This window comes from Mustela putorius, unplaced genomic scaffold (genome assembly GCF_011764305.1).
Source record: "Mustela putorius furo isolate JIRA1106 unplaced genomic scaffold, ASM1176430v1.1 tig00003923_pilon_pilon_pilon, whole genome shotgun sequence".
Lineage (NCBI taxonomy): Eukaryota > Metazoa > Chordata > Mammalia > Carnivora > Mustelidae > Mustela > Mustela putorius.
This window is the reverse complement of record NW_025422068.1, coordinates 12,262,543-12,276,945: the sequence shown is the minus strand read 5'-3', so window position 1 is coordinate 12,276,945 and position 14,403 is coordinate 12,262,543.

The window sequence follows — 14,403 nt, the reverse complement described above, 5'->3', positions numbered from 1 at the left end:
CCAGTTCAGGTACCATTGCCTCAGCCCCCAACGGTTGAGGGGAGGCTTGAAGGCAACTTAAGGGAAGTGGAAGAAGTGATCTTCCCACACTTTATGGGGTGTCCGTCCACCTGTTTCCTCAAAAGTGCACTCCTTTAATCTTCTAGTCAGAGCTTGCCTTGTGGTTATGAGGTGTAGTGAGGTTTTCTTAAAATTTTTCTATAGTAAACCTTTCGCCCCACTTTTATTGAGATATCATTGATATATATTGTCTGTATAAGTTTAAAGTGTACAACATATTGTGAAATTATTATCACAGCTTACTTAGCATCCATCTTCTGTAGATATAATTTTAGAACACAGGGTTTTTTTTTTTATCTCTTGTGATGAGAACTCGGGATTTACTCTTAACAGCTTTCATATGTATCACACGGGAGTGTTAGTATAGTCTTCTTGTTGTACATTATATCCCTAAGTACTTATTTATCTTACAACTGGAAGATTTTAACTTTTAACTGCCTTCCTCCAGTTCTCCCTTCCCTAGCTTCTTCTGGGTAACCACAGATCCGATTTCATATATATATATATATATTTTTAAGATTCCACATAGTAAAAACATGCAGTATTTGTCTTCCTCTAATGTAGGGACAAAAAAAAAAAAATGTTTCTTCCCTTTTAGGTTTCAGGGCTGGCCTAATAATTAAATTGATAAAAAACAGATTAACAGGAGAAAAACCAAAGTTTAGTAACATCCATACCTGGGAAAGACCCAGAAAAACAGTAACTCTGAAATGACCAAACCCATAACCTTGACTACCACTGTCCACCAAACACAAAATAGGAGTGGGGGGTCAGTTATAGGAGGTTATCAGGAAAATCACAGTAAACAAGGATAAGGTTGTGATGCAGATTTAAGCCATCTTATTCCTTGATAAGAATTTCTAGACATTTGGAATCATCCCCTTCTTTCTGATAGCTGGGAGACACCCTAACAAATGGAAGCTGCCCCTTATAATTTATGTATTTCCCTGGTAAATGTCTCTTAGAAAAGAATAACTTCTACTTGGTTTTCAGAGCTTCTCCTGTGTTTGCAGTTTCTTAAAAAATAATCAACCTAAAATATTCTTTATGCAGAAGACACATTTTTTTTAAGTAAACTGTATACCAGTGTGAGGCTTGAACTCATGACCCTGAGATCAAGAGCCGCATGCTCTACCACCTGGGCCAGTCAGGCATTCCAAAAGAGACATATTTGGGGGAGGCAACTTTTGCCCCTCCCCCTACTGATTTACCTCATTTAGTGTCGTGGCTTCAAGGTCAATCCATGTTGTCATAGATGACAAGTTTTCCTTGTTATTTTTTAATGACTGAGTAATATTCCGCGTGTGTGTGTTTGTGTGTATCTTAAAATTTATTTAGCTCTTCATGCATTGATGGACACTTAAGTTATTTCCATGTCTTGGCTCTTATACAAATGTTGCTGTGAACATGGGGGTGCAGATAACCTTTCAAGTTAGAATTTTGGTTTCCTTAGAATATGCACATATTCCCAGAAGTGAAATAGCTGGATTGTATTGTTGTGGCTTAGAGTGTTGGGGTTCAGAGCCCACAGCTAAGAAAGAATTCTTGAGACATCTTTGGTGCCAAAAAAGGTGGGTTTTATTAAATAACAGGGTTCCTTGTCTAGAAAATCTGGACTGGGGCTGTAAGAAATGGCTAATTATATACTTAGGAGTTGGGGGAGGTAAAGACAATGGGAGGTGTCCAAAAGGACTTGCATATGCTAAAGAAGACTCTCGGGGTACTGGAGGCCTGCCTTTAACAAACTAATGTTGTTTTTTCCTCTAGCTAGGCTTTAAGTTTAGTCAGTTGAGAGTTTCTTAGAGGAAAGTTATGCTCTGCCTGTCTCAAGTGTTTATCAAAGGGTTGCAGGTTATGAAAATTATTTTTTTATGAAATTAAACTTTATCTACGTCCCATTCTTTGCTTCCCACTTCTCTGTGGAGGGGCTCCAGGAAATTGAGTCTAGGCCTCTGTAGAAGTTAGGCTGTTGATAAGATTGCTTTTTTTCATGTAAATCACTAAGACGTTTGTAAACTGATACAGACTCCTGTCCTTCAGGACAGTGATCTTTATCAGTTAACCATTTGTTTTTCCTTTTCCATAGTTTTAGGGCAGCCAGGAGTGCCTGGGGAATGTCACATATATGTATGGAGGGAGCTGTGGGGTGTCAGCTTGCCCTTTCCTGTAGTTTGCCTTCTGCTCCTTCATCAGTATGGTAGTGTTTTAAAAAAAAAATAAAAAAAGGCGTTTTAAGATCTAATTGGCTTTATTAAATGTTTCGTGAATTCGTGAATTCGGCAGCATTCATTCCAGCAAGCAGTGGGGATCTTGGCTCAGCTGCAGAAAAAGAAAGGTTTTTAAGGGTGGGGTAAATGCATTTTAAAAAGGGGAATGCATTTAGGCAAGACTGTATTTAGGCAAAGTCACCTTCCTAGGGGGAAAGAAAGAGTCTCTTCAGGATTGCCTCCTAGTGTTGACCAGGAAATTCTTTTGGTTACATTGCTGAAGGGTTGAAACTGTAGTTAGGTTAAGTATTAAATCTTGCTTTACCAATGTGAGGCCTTTTGTGGGCCTGTAATTCATGATGAGGGAATAGAAGACAAACTGAGGACAGCATAAGCTGGTTCCCTGCAACTTCCCCCACCCACACTCCTGGGTGGGACCTGTGGGACCTTCCATTCCCAACTATCTTAATGTTAATGCCTTGCTAGAGGGAAAAACAACCTTGAAAATGGCAAGGCCTCAGGTATCCTGTGTGTCTTATTTAACAAATGAAAATCCTTTTGAAACCTCCCTTTTCCTTACCTCCCCAACCTGAGTATATAATCAGCCATGCCTCACAACCCCCTGCAGCAGCTCTCTCTGCCCACAGATCCTGTCCCCTCTCCTTTAATAAACCATCTATTTGCACCAAAGCCTTCTCAAGAGTTCTTTCTTAGTCCTGGGCTCCAAACTCACCTGTATTCCAAAACCCCATCAGTTTGGGGGTTCTTTTGTTGTCGTTTTGGCATTTGGGGGGTTTTTTGTTTGTTTGAAGTTCCTTCCTTTTGGGGTACCTGAGTGGCTCAGTTATTAAGCATCTGCCTTCAGCTCAGGTCATGCTGATGAAGTTCTAGAACCTAGGTGAGGTTCGGTGGGCTGAGGTTCGGAGCCAATGACCAAGAAAGAACTCTTGAGACATCTTTGGTGCAAAATGGTGCTTTATTAAAGGATGGGGACAGGACCCATGGGCAGGAAGAGCAGCTGCCCCGGGGCCTGTGAGGAGTGCCTGGTTATATACACAGGAGTTGGGTAGGTGAGGACAAAGGGGTGTTCAGAAGGCCTATTGAGGTAAAGAAGACTATCAGGATATTGAAGGCCTGGTTACTATCAAGCCAAGGCCACTTTCTCTCTAATGAGGCATTAACATAAAGACAATTGGGAGTCTCCTGGTGGAATGTTACATTCCTGCTATCAAGCATCCTTGTTAATGAGATTTAGGTTTAGAAGAAACGTAACTTTATATTTATTTTTCCTTCTACCTCTGCCTCCTTTGGTTTTTTATGGAGGGGAGGGTGATGTTAAGGGTTGAGGAACTGAGTTATGGGTCTTTGGAAATTGGGCTATTGATAGGGTAACTTCTTTGTTGTAAATCTCAAGGACATTTGTAAACCAAGAGAGACTCCTGCCTTGCAGGACTGTGATCTCTGCAAGATAACCATTTGTTCTTATTTTGGGGCAGTCAGGGGTGCCTGAGGAATGTCACACGTATTACCAAGGGGAGTGGGTGGAGAGGGGGTGCAAGGCGCCAGCCTCTGCTCCATTCTCAGCCAGCCTCCTGCTCCCTCATCAATGATCCCAGAGTCCTGGGATCAGGCCCTGCATCAGGCTCTCTCCTCAGTGGGAGGCCTGCTTCTCCCTCTCCCACTCCCCTGCTTGTGTTCCCTCTCTCACTGTGTCTCTCTCTGTCAAGTAAATAAATGAAAACTTAAAAAAATAAAATAAAATAAAATTCCATCCTTTTGATCTGTCTCTGAGCTTAACAGAGATTTGTGATCAAAATTTATGGATTTAGTGCCACTCTCAGGTACCACTCTAGTTATCACAGTTTTTATTGATCCTTTGTGTGATATTCACAGGTCATGACATTTTTGTTTAAGTTCTTTGATATTCACAGGTTACTACAGGTTCACAATTTTTAAATCATCCTCTTTTTCTTTTTTTTTTTTTTCCTTTTCCTGGCGTTTGAGTCTTTGGATGATAATTTGGTTTGTACCTAGTGGCTATGATGGTTTTGGAATATAAGTGAGGTTCAGTGGAGTGAGGTCTGGAGCCAACAACCAAGAAAGAATTTTTTTTTCTTTTTAGCATAACAGAATTCATTGCTTTTACACCACACCCAGTGAGCCATGCAATACATGCTAAGAAAGAATTCTTGAGACAGATATGCCACCAAAGCCAAGATGATCCGAAATAATTTTAAAAAGAGGTAGGGGGGAAGAGAGACTATAATCTCCCAGAGTGGACAAAGCATGGTGATCTGCCCATTCCTGATTAATTTTTGGTCTATGTGTTAGAAGACACTATATCGCAAATATATATATATATATATATATATATATATATATATATATATATCCCATATATATCTAATGTATTTTCTGATTTCTTTGAAATATAGATATATATATCTATAGATATCTATATATCTATATATCTGTGTATATATAAATTCTCAAGATAAAATTGAATAGAGTGAAAAACAGAGTATAAATGGAGTATAAATCTATGGAGTATAAATCTAAAATGTAGATGTGAAAATAATAAAAGTTAAAAAGTGACTTAAAAACCTAAGTTGGGAAATAAGAATCTATTTGAAACGGGAACAGGGTAGGGGGGGGGAGGAAGAAAGAAAGAAAAGAAAAAAGTAAAAAGAAATGTCAGGACGCCTGGGTGGCTCAGTTGGTTGGACGACTGCCTTTGGCTCAGGTCATGATCCCGGAGTCCCGGGATCGAGTCCCACATCGGGCTCCCAGCTCCATGGGGAGTCTGCTTCGCTCTCTGACCTTCTCCACTCTCTGACCTTCTCCTCGCTCATGCTCTCTCTCACTGTCTCTCTCTCAAATAAATAAATAAAATCTTTAAAAAAAAAAAAAAAGAAATGTAAAATTGTAGTCTGAACACAAAAACAGACACATAGACCAGTGGAACAGAGTAGAGAGCCCTAATATGGACTCTCAACTTTATGGTCAACTAATCTTTGACAAAGCAGGAAAGAATATACAGTGGAAAAAAGGCACTCTCTTCAATAAATGGTGCTGGGAAAATTGGACAGCTATGTAGAGAAGAATGAAACTGGACCATTCTCTTAAACCATACACAAAGATAAACTTGAAATGGATGAAAGACCTCAATGTGAAGCAGGAATCCATCAGAATTCTAGAGGAGAACATAGGCAGTGACCTCTTTGACATTGGCCACAGCAACTTCTTTCAAAATGTATCTCCAAAGGCAAAGGAAACAAAAGCAAAAATGAACTTTTGGGTGAAAGACCCCTCCCCTAGAAGATAGATAGGATAACTAACCGCTTGTTTGCTTTTCTGTGAACCGCTGGCTTTTAGGCGTAAATTAGGTTATTAATTGCTTATTAATTGCTCTTTTGCCCTTCTGTAACTGCTTGGCTTATAGAAATAATAGAAGACGCCATGATGGCATTCCTACCTTCCCCCTTCTTGTTCCCCCTCCCTGCCTCTCTCTTCGCGCGCGCGCGCGCGCGCGCGCGCGCGCGAGTCCCCAAAGCCAATCAGCAAACTCCACTAAGGCCTTTTTCAAAAGTTCTAACTGTCAACCAATCAGTTGCGCCCCCCCCAAAACTTGTTTGTACCTGTCTATAAAAACCCGGCACCACCCCGGCCGGGTGTGCTCAGCTAGCAGGAGCTGCTGACCACCCGCAGGCGCGCGCTGACCACCCGCAGGCGCCTGCGTAACAATAAAGAACCTCTTGCTGATTGCATCCAGTGGCAGTGTTGGATTCTTGGGTAAGGGGATCCGCGGGTCTTTCAGGGACTTCATCAAGATCTAAAGCTTCTGCACAGCAAATGAAACAGTCAACAAAACAAAGAAGCAACCCACAGAATGGGAAAAGATATTCACAAATGACAGTACAAAGGGCTGATATCCAATATTTGTAAAGAACTCCTCAAACTCAACAACACTCAAAACAGATAATTGTGTCAAAAAAATGGGCAGAAGATATGAACAGAACTTCATCAAATGGCTAGCAGACATATGAGAAAATGTTCATCATCACTAGCCATCAGGGAGATTCAAATCAAAACCACATTGTGATACCACCTTACAGCAGTTAGAATAGCAAAAATCAGCAAGACGGGAAACAACATGTGTTGGAGAGGATGCGGAGAAAGAGGAACCCTCTTACACTGTTGGTGGGAATGCAAGTTGGTGCAGCCACTTTGGAAAACAGTGCTGAAATTCTTTGAGATTAAAAATAGAGCTTCCCTATGACCCTGCAATTGCACTCCTGGGTATTTACCCCAAAGATACAGATGTAGTGAAAAGAAGGTCTGAGCTTAATGTACCCCAATGTTCATAGCAGCAATGGCCACAGTCACCAAACCGTGGAAAGATCCAAGATGCCCTTAGCGGATGAATGGAAAAAGATACAGTCCATATATACTATGGAGTATTATTATGCCTCCATCAGAAAGGATGAATAGCCAACTTTTATATCAACATGGATAGGACTAGAAGAGATTATGCTGAGTGAAATATGTCAAGCAGAGAGAGTCATTTATATGGTTTCACTTACTTGTGGAACATAAGGAATAACACAGAAGATATGGGGAGGTGGAGAGGAGATGGGAGTTGGGGGGAATTGGAAGGGGAGATGAACCCTGAGAGACTATGGACTCTGAGGAACAAACTGAGGATTTTGGAGGGGAGGGTGGTTGAGGTTGGGTGAGCCTGGTGGTGAGTATTATGGAGGGAGGGTATTGCATGGAGCACTGGGTGTGGTGCATAAACAGTGAATTCTGGAACACTGAAAAGAAATTTAAAAAATTAAAATTAAAAAAAAAAATTGTAGCCTGAAGCACAAGCAAGTTGTGAGGGATTACCTGCAGCTGAATATATTCTTTTCACCTTGCACTGAGTTTTACAGTTTTACAGTTTTACAGTTGTGGGATATAAGCTTACCATTCACCTGATCTTCCAGTCTGTCTTCTGGGGAGAGGGCCCTGTGGCTTGGCTTCTCAGGCCCCTTTGTCTGGGTGGAATTGCCTGACCCCTTGAGAGAGGGATGGGCTTAATGTTAGCTGGTGGTTTGTGTGGCTTTTGTTCCCTGCAGCTTTCCATGCCTCTTTAGAGGGTTGGAACAAATATAATCACACAGGAATCTGTGGCCTAGAGCCTCAGGGTCATTGTCCCCTTTCTTCAATAAACCCTCCAGGAATTAACTGTCACTACTTCTGTGTGTACCATTTCCACAGACTCATGTTATTAGTGCCTTCTGCAGTTCTCCCAGGGGGAGTGCAGAGAACTCTCAAGCTTTTCTGTGCTCTGTGTCTTTGCCATTTGGAGAGGCCTAGGCTTATGCATGTACTCTCTTCCACTGCTCCCACATCTCGGCTTGCTGCTGCCCCAGTGTCCTTTATGGGTCCACACTGCTCTGAGAGCTGTTGCCTAGTCATGGGTATAACCTTTTTGTGTGCCAACCCACTGAATCTCAACAGCTCACGCCCACTGACACACTCGTAGGAGGTGTTCCCATGACCCAGAGCATCTCTGCGCTTTGTGTCTTTGCAGCCTCAAGCAGTTATGGGCTTGCATGCTCACCGGGTTCTGCTGCTCTCAGGTCACAACTGGGTGCCACCCTAGTGTCCTTCGCTGGGTTGCTGCCTCCTGAGAGCTATTGCCCAGTCATGAGCACAGCTGTTCTGTACCTCCCTGGGGATGTTAAATAGCTCGAACCTTCCAGTCCTTTTCAGGGTGCTTGGGCAAACAGCGGTCTCCCTACTGGTCTAGCCCATGGTTTATGGTAACCAGAGCTGGGAGTCCCTTTGGGGCTCACTGACCATAACTAGTCTCCCCACCCCACTACTTGGGCACTCTATCCATTCATGCTCCCCCATTCTTACTGAGTGTCCTGGAAACCTGGGACCACAGTTATACACCTAGGTTTCTGCCCTATTCATCCCCTGTGTTCAGGAAGGGATGTCTCTCACTGGAGCAGATTTCTAAAGGTCCAGATTTTGCGCTCTAGTGTTATATTACTTTCCAGTGGAAGCTCCCTCCCCACCTCCATTTATCTTCTGATATTTCCCCAGAAGGTTCAAGTATCTGCACCTCTTACCTTGCAAAAAGTAGTCATTTTTCTGCTTGTAGAGATCCAGGTATATTTTCTTACATCTCAGGTTGAATTTGTATGTGTTCAGAATGGTTTGTTATATATCCAACTAAATTTGAGGGACCAGATGAAATGAGGACCCCTACTCTACTACTATCTTTGCCCCTTCCCCTTAAATTTTCATGACCTCCATTTTAAAAGTTACCCCTTTGGCTTGACCCCTGGATGGCTCAGTCAGTTGAGCATCCAATTCTTGATTTCAGGTCAGGTCATGGTCTCTGGGTCATGAACTCAAGCCCCACATCAGTCTCCACACTTGGTGGGGAGTCTGCTTAAAATTCTCTCTCCTTCTGTCTTTCCCTCTGCTCTTCCTCCCACTCGTGCTCTCTCACTCACTCTCTTTCTCATACATAAATAAATAAATAAATAAATAAAGTTTTTAAAAAATAAATAAGGAGTGCCTGGGTGGCTCAGTCGGTTAAAGCCTCTGCCTTTGGCTCGGGTCATGATCCCAGGGTCCTGGGATCAAGCCCTGTGTCAGGCTCTCTACTCAGCAGGGAGCCTGCTTCCACCTCTTTCTCTGCCTGCCTCTCTGCCTCCTTGTGATCTCTGTCAAGTAAATAAATAAAATCTATTAATAAATAAATAAATAGAAGTTACCCTTCAGTGAGGCCTTTCCTGACCACCTTTTAAATTGTAATCACACGCTGCACATCCTGTCCTTTCTCTTTCTTTCTGGGATTTGTGATTTTCTAATATACCATGTATTTTTATTCTTTCTTTTTGTCCACCTCCCCCATCAGAAAGTAAGCTTTATGAGGACAGTAATCTTTGTGGTAACTTCTCTGTTGAGTGTCACCTCTGGAGTGCTGGGGTGAGGTGTGGGGAGGATGAAGGGGGAAGACCAAGTTCTAAGTCTGCTTTTGTGAGCATGGGTACATTTGTCTGCCCATGGAAAAGAGCCAGCCAGTTTTGTTTGTTTTTGTTTTTGTTTTTTTTTAAACAGCTTCCTGGGAGATTAAGATGAATGACCTCAATGAGAAAGATGTTGATGAATTCAAGTCTAATGGTTTTAAGTGCTCAACATGCTTTGCAGTGATGGGAAGAAAGTGTGACAATGAGCTCAAGTGGTGCACAGCTGATAAAATAAAGTGTGTTGAATTTTCTGGCATCATAAACACAGGTACTTTTGAAGTATGCAGTATTGTATACAGTACAAGTGGTACTCTCTCACATGCTTAAAAGGGTATGTGCTCCAATGGTAATGTTGAGGAGAAACCAGCTTTTGCCCAAATTTCTTAGAAATGAAGATACCATAGTTAGCCTCTCTCTGAAAATATATCTAACTGGCTTTCTCACATTTTTTTTTTTTTTAAATTCTTAAATGCTTTTATCAACAAATTCTGCTAGCTTTGAGGAAGTTGATTCAGCATATTGGTTGAACCTTCATCCTCCTCAAATTTCCATTTTTTTAAAGATTTTATTTATTTATTTGACAGAGATCACAAGTAGGGAGAGAGGCAGGCAGAGAGAGAGGGAGAAGCAGGCTCCCTGCTGAGCAGAGAGCCCAATGCAGGGCTCGTTCCCAGGACCCTGAATTCATGACCTGAGCTGAAGACAGAGGCTTAACCCACTGAGCCACTGAGGCGTCCCCATTTTTTTTTTAAACATGTGTAATTTGTGTTCCCCACTATCACTGGGGTTTTTAATTTTCAAAGTAAAAGCTTTGGAGAAAAGCAATGACTAAAATATAAACTTTCTTCAAAGAGAATGTAAAGCATAATTTACTATACTTGCTTTGAGGAAATCCAACACAAAATTCTGAGTTTAAGACACAAACTAGAAATAAATTGGAAGCAGTAGTATAGTGTAGCATGAAGAGCAGTGGGCAGAGTTCCATGAGTACTGGGTTCTTTACATGCTCATTCTATACTTTCTCACTTTCTCCTGCCAACTCTGGGAGTTCAGCCTTTTTAGAGTTCATCCTCTGTGAGATAAAGGGGCTAGTCATGTCATTTGGTCTCTTAGATTCTTATGTTTCTACTTTCTATAATTTCCCTAACAGTGATTCTTTGCTTTAGAATAGCAGTCACTGGATGTGGTGCCCAGAGGAGGCAAGGTGAAATTACCAAGAACATAGAGCAACAGCCATTTGTTAGAACATATCCAAAGGCACTTTGAAATACAGGGAACACAATCAGAATGATAGCTTTTTTTATGGCTATGTTATTTCTTAAAAGATGACTCAAACCAAGCATAAGAGGAGATTAGATTTATGTCTCATCATGGAGGGTATAGATAATGGAAACACAAATACATGCAGTTTCTTACAAGTCATTTGAAGACTAGCAAGACCTAAGGACTAAGAGCAGGCTCATACTACAATCTGCATAAAATGTCTATAAAAACATGATAGATACCCCAGTGATAATATGGGTTGGAAAATTTTTTACTTTAAGAAGGTTTGGAAAATATAACAATATTTGAGATGGGCTGTGAGGGGATTTAAGCACCTGGAGCCTCTGTGTTTGAATGATGCCATTTCAGCCCATTATCTCTGCCAGAGAAAGCGGTATTAGATGAGTCACACACAAGTATGGCCTGGCTTATATTTTATCCTAGTCCAACCTGGGTGGGTAAAAGGGGTATATAATGAAGGAACAGAGTGCTAATCTTTTTTTATGGCTTTATGCAGGCCTTAAAGACATTGCTGTTGAAATGAAGAAATGCATATGACCAGACCTATGCAAAGAGATGATAACTTATATGGGCTTTCCAATTGCTAACGAGAGTAAAAATTGCAGATCTGCCATCAGAAATGGGGCCAGAGTCAGACCCCCAACTCCTCTCTTCTTTGTTCTCTTCCTGGAGAAGAGTTTCATTGAGCTCCTGCAAGTGCCCAGTCCTCTCCATTTTTGAATTAAATGTAGTGTTGTGTGGGGTGGGTTTTGTTTTGGGTTTGGGTTTGGGTTTGTTTGTTTGTTTGTTTTTTTGGTTTACATTTTCTTTCATGTTTATTAATTTGATAGATATATAAAGTTGCCCATTTATTTACCCATTTAGCAAGGTTTATTTATTGTGTGCCCAATCTCACACAAAGTGGGTAGGGATGAGAGTCAGTCAGTGTTGGCTCCCTGCCTTTGAGAAAATCCCAGAGCATTTAGAGAACAAGGACATGCATAGGTGAAATTCTTCAAAAGCAATGCAAGAAGCAAGAATAAGCTCAAGTAACCCAAAGAGATTGCTTTAGATGTAAGGTAGAAGTGGGAGAGTATGGATTCTACCAGGGAAATCTTAAGGTTTCAGATGAATTTTGAGGAGGTCTGTAGTATTTGGCAGCAGAGATAATGTGCACTGGTGCATGGGGTGGGGGAAGTGGGAAGATGCTAAAGTGTATCAGCTGAGGTTAAGGGACATTGAGGGGGAAAAAGATATCAGTATGTATGTGGTTCTGGCAGGAAGACTCTTTCTGTGAGTGACAGATGGTACCTCAAATGGGAAAACAGTGGAATCATTGAACAAAGTGCAGCCCTGCTCCCACAATGCCGGGAAGCTGTTCCTGTCAGTCCACTGAAGAGGTGGTCTAAAGGATTATTTCTCTCCATGGTTCTCACACATGACAGCTCATTACAATTACCTACTGGCTTTGTTTTGTTGTTGTTGTTGTTGTCGCTTTTGTTTTTTACTAAACTTTTAATTTTTATTCTATTTCATTAACAGACAATGTTACATTAGTTTTGGGTATGCAATAAAAAGATTCAACACTTCCATACATCACCCTGTGTTCATCACAAGTGCCATCCTTAATCTGCATCACTTATTTCACCCATCCCCTCCTTCCCTTATAACCATTAGTTTGTTCTCTATAGTTAATGGTCTAGTTCCTCTCTCTCTCTCACTCTCTCTCTCCCTCTTTCTTTCCATTTGCTTATTTTGTTTCTTCATTTTCCCATATGAGTGAGATCATATGGTATTTGTCTTTCTCTGACTGACTGACTTCACTTACCTTTATACTCTCTTGCTCCATCCATGTCATTAAAAATGGCAAGATTTCATTCTTTTTATGGCTGAGTAATATTCCATCATATATGTATATACCACCTCTTCTTTACCCATTCATCAATCAGTGGACACATGGGAAGCTTCCATATCTTAGTTATTGTAAATAATGTTGCTATAAATACAGGGGTGTATGTAACCCTTTGGATTAGTATTCTTATATTCTTTGGGGTAAATAATTGGTAGGGTGATTACTGAATCATAAGTTAGTTCTATTTTTAACTTTACAGGAAATCTCCTTACTGTTTTCCACAGTGGCTGCACCAGTTTGCATTCCCATCAACAGTATAAGAGGGTTCCCTTTCCTCCACATCCTCGGCAACACCTATTATTTCTTGTGCTGTTTATTTTAGCCATTCTGACAGGCATGAGGTGATATCTCATTGTAGTTTTGTTTTTCATTTTCCTGCTGGTAAGTGATGATAAGCATCTTTTCTTGTGTCTGTCAACCCATCTGGATTTCTTCTTTGGAGAAATGTCTATTCATGTCTCCTGTCTATTTTTTAATTGGATTTTATGTTCTATTTTGTAGGGGGTTGGTTGGTTTTCTGTTTATGTTGAGTGTTACAGTTTTTGGTGTTTTTTTTAAGATTTTTTTTATTTATTTGACAGAGAACACAAGACATGGCTGGGTGGAAGGCTGAGGGAGAAGGAGAAACAGAGCAGGGAGCCTAATGCAGGCCTTGATCCCAGAGCCCTGGGACCATGATCTGAGCTGAAGGCAGACATTTAACTGACTGAGCCACCCAGGTGCCCCAAGTGTTAAAAGTTTTTATATATTTTGGATACTAGTCCTTTATCAGATATGTGATTTGCAAATATCTTCTCCCATTCCAAAGGTTGCCTTTTAGTTTTCTTGGTTGGTTGTTTTGTTGTGCACAAGCTTTTAATTTTGATGTAGTCCCAATAGCTCATTTCTTTTTTTCCCTTGCCTAAAGAAACATATCTAGAAAAAAGCTGCTGTGACCAATGTTGAAGGAGTTAGTACCTGTGTTCTCTAGGATTTCAATGATTTCAGGTCTTTAATCCATATAGAATTTGTTTTTGTGCATGGTGTAAGAAAGTGGTCCAGTTTCATTCTTTCGCATGTTGCTGTCCAGTTTTCCCAACACCATTTTTGAAGAGACTGTCTTTTTCCATTGGATAATCTTGCTTTGTCAAATATTAATTGATTTTATAGTTGTGAGTTCATTTCTGAGTTTTCTTTTCAACTAATCTATGTGTCTATTTTTGTGCCAGTATGATACTGTTTAGAGTACTACAGCTTTGAAATATAGCTTGAACTCCAGAATTGTGATGCATCCAACTTTATTTTTCTTTATGCAGGTTGCTTTGGCTATTCAGCATACTTTATCATTCCATATAGATTTTAAGATTGATCATTTTAGCTCTGTGAAAAATGCTGTTAGTATTTTTATAGGAATTGCATTAAATGTAAGATTGCTTTGGGTAGTATGGACATTTTAATAATATTTGTTCTTCCATTCCATGAGCACTGAATGTCTTTCCATTACTTTGTGTCATCTTTAGTGTCTTTCATTAGTAATTTATAGTTTTCAAACTACAGGTTTTTCACCTCTTTAATTAATTAGGTTTGTTTCTAGGTATCTTATTATTTTGGGTGCAGTTGTAAATGGGATTGCTTTCTTAACTTTTTTTTTCTGCTGCTTATTTATTGATATATAGAAATTCAACCAATTTCTGTATGTCAATTTTGTATTCTGCAACTTCACTGAATTCTTCTATCAGTTCTAGCAGTTTTTTGGTGGAGTCTTTTGGGTTTTCTACATAGAGTATCATGTCATCTGAAAAGAATGAAAGTTTTACTTCTTCCTTGCCAAATTGCATGTGTTTTATTTCTTTTTGTACTCTGGTTGCTGAGGCTGGGAATTTCAGTACTATATTAAATAACAGTAAAAGTGAGCATCCCTATCTTGTTCTTGAGAAACCCACTAAGG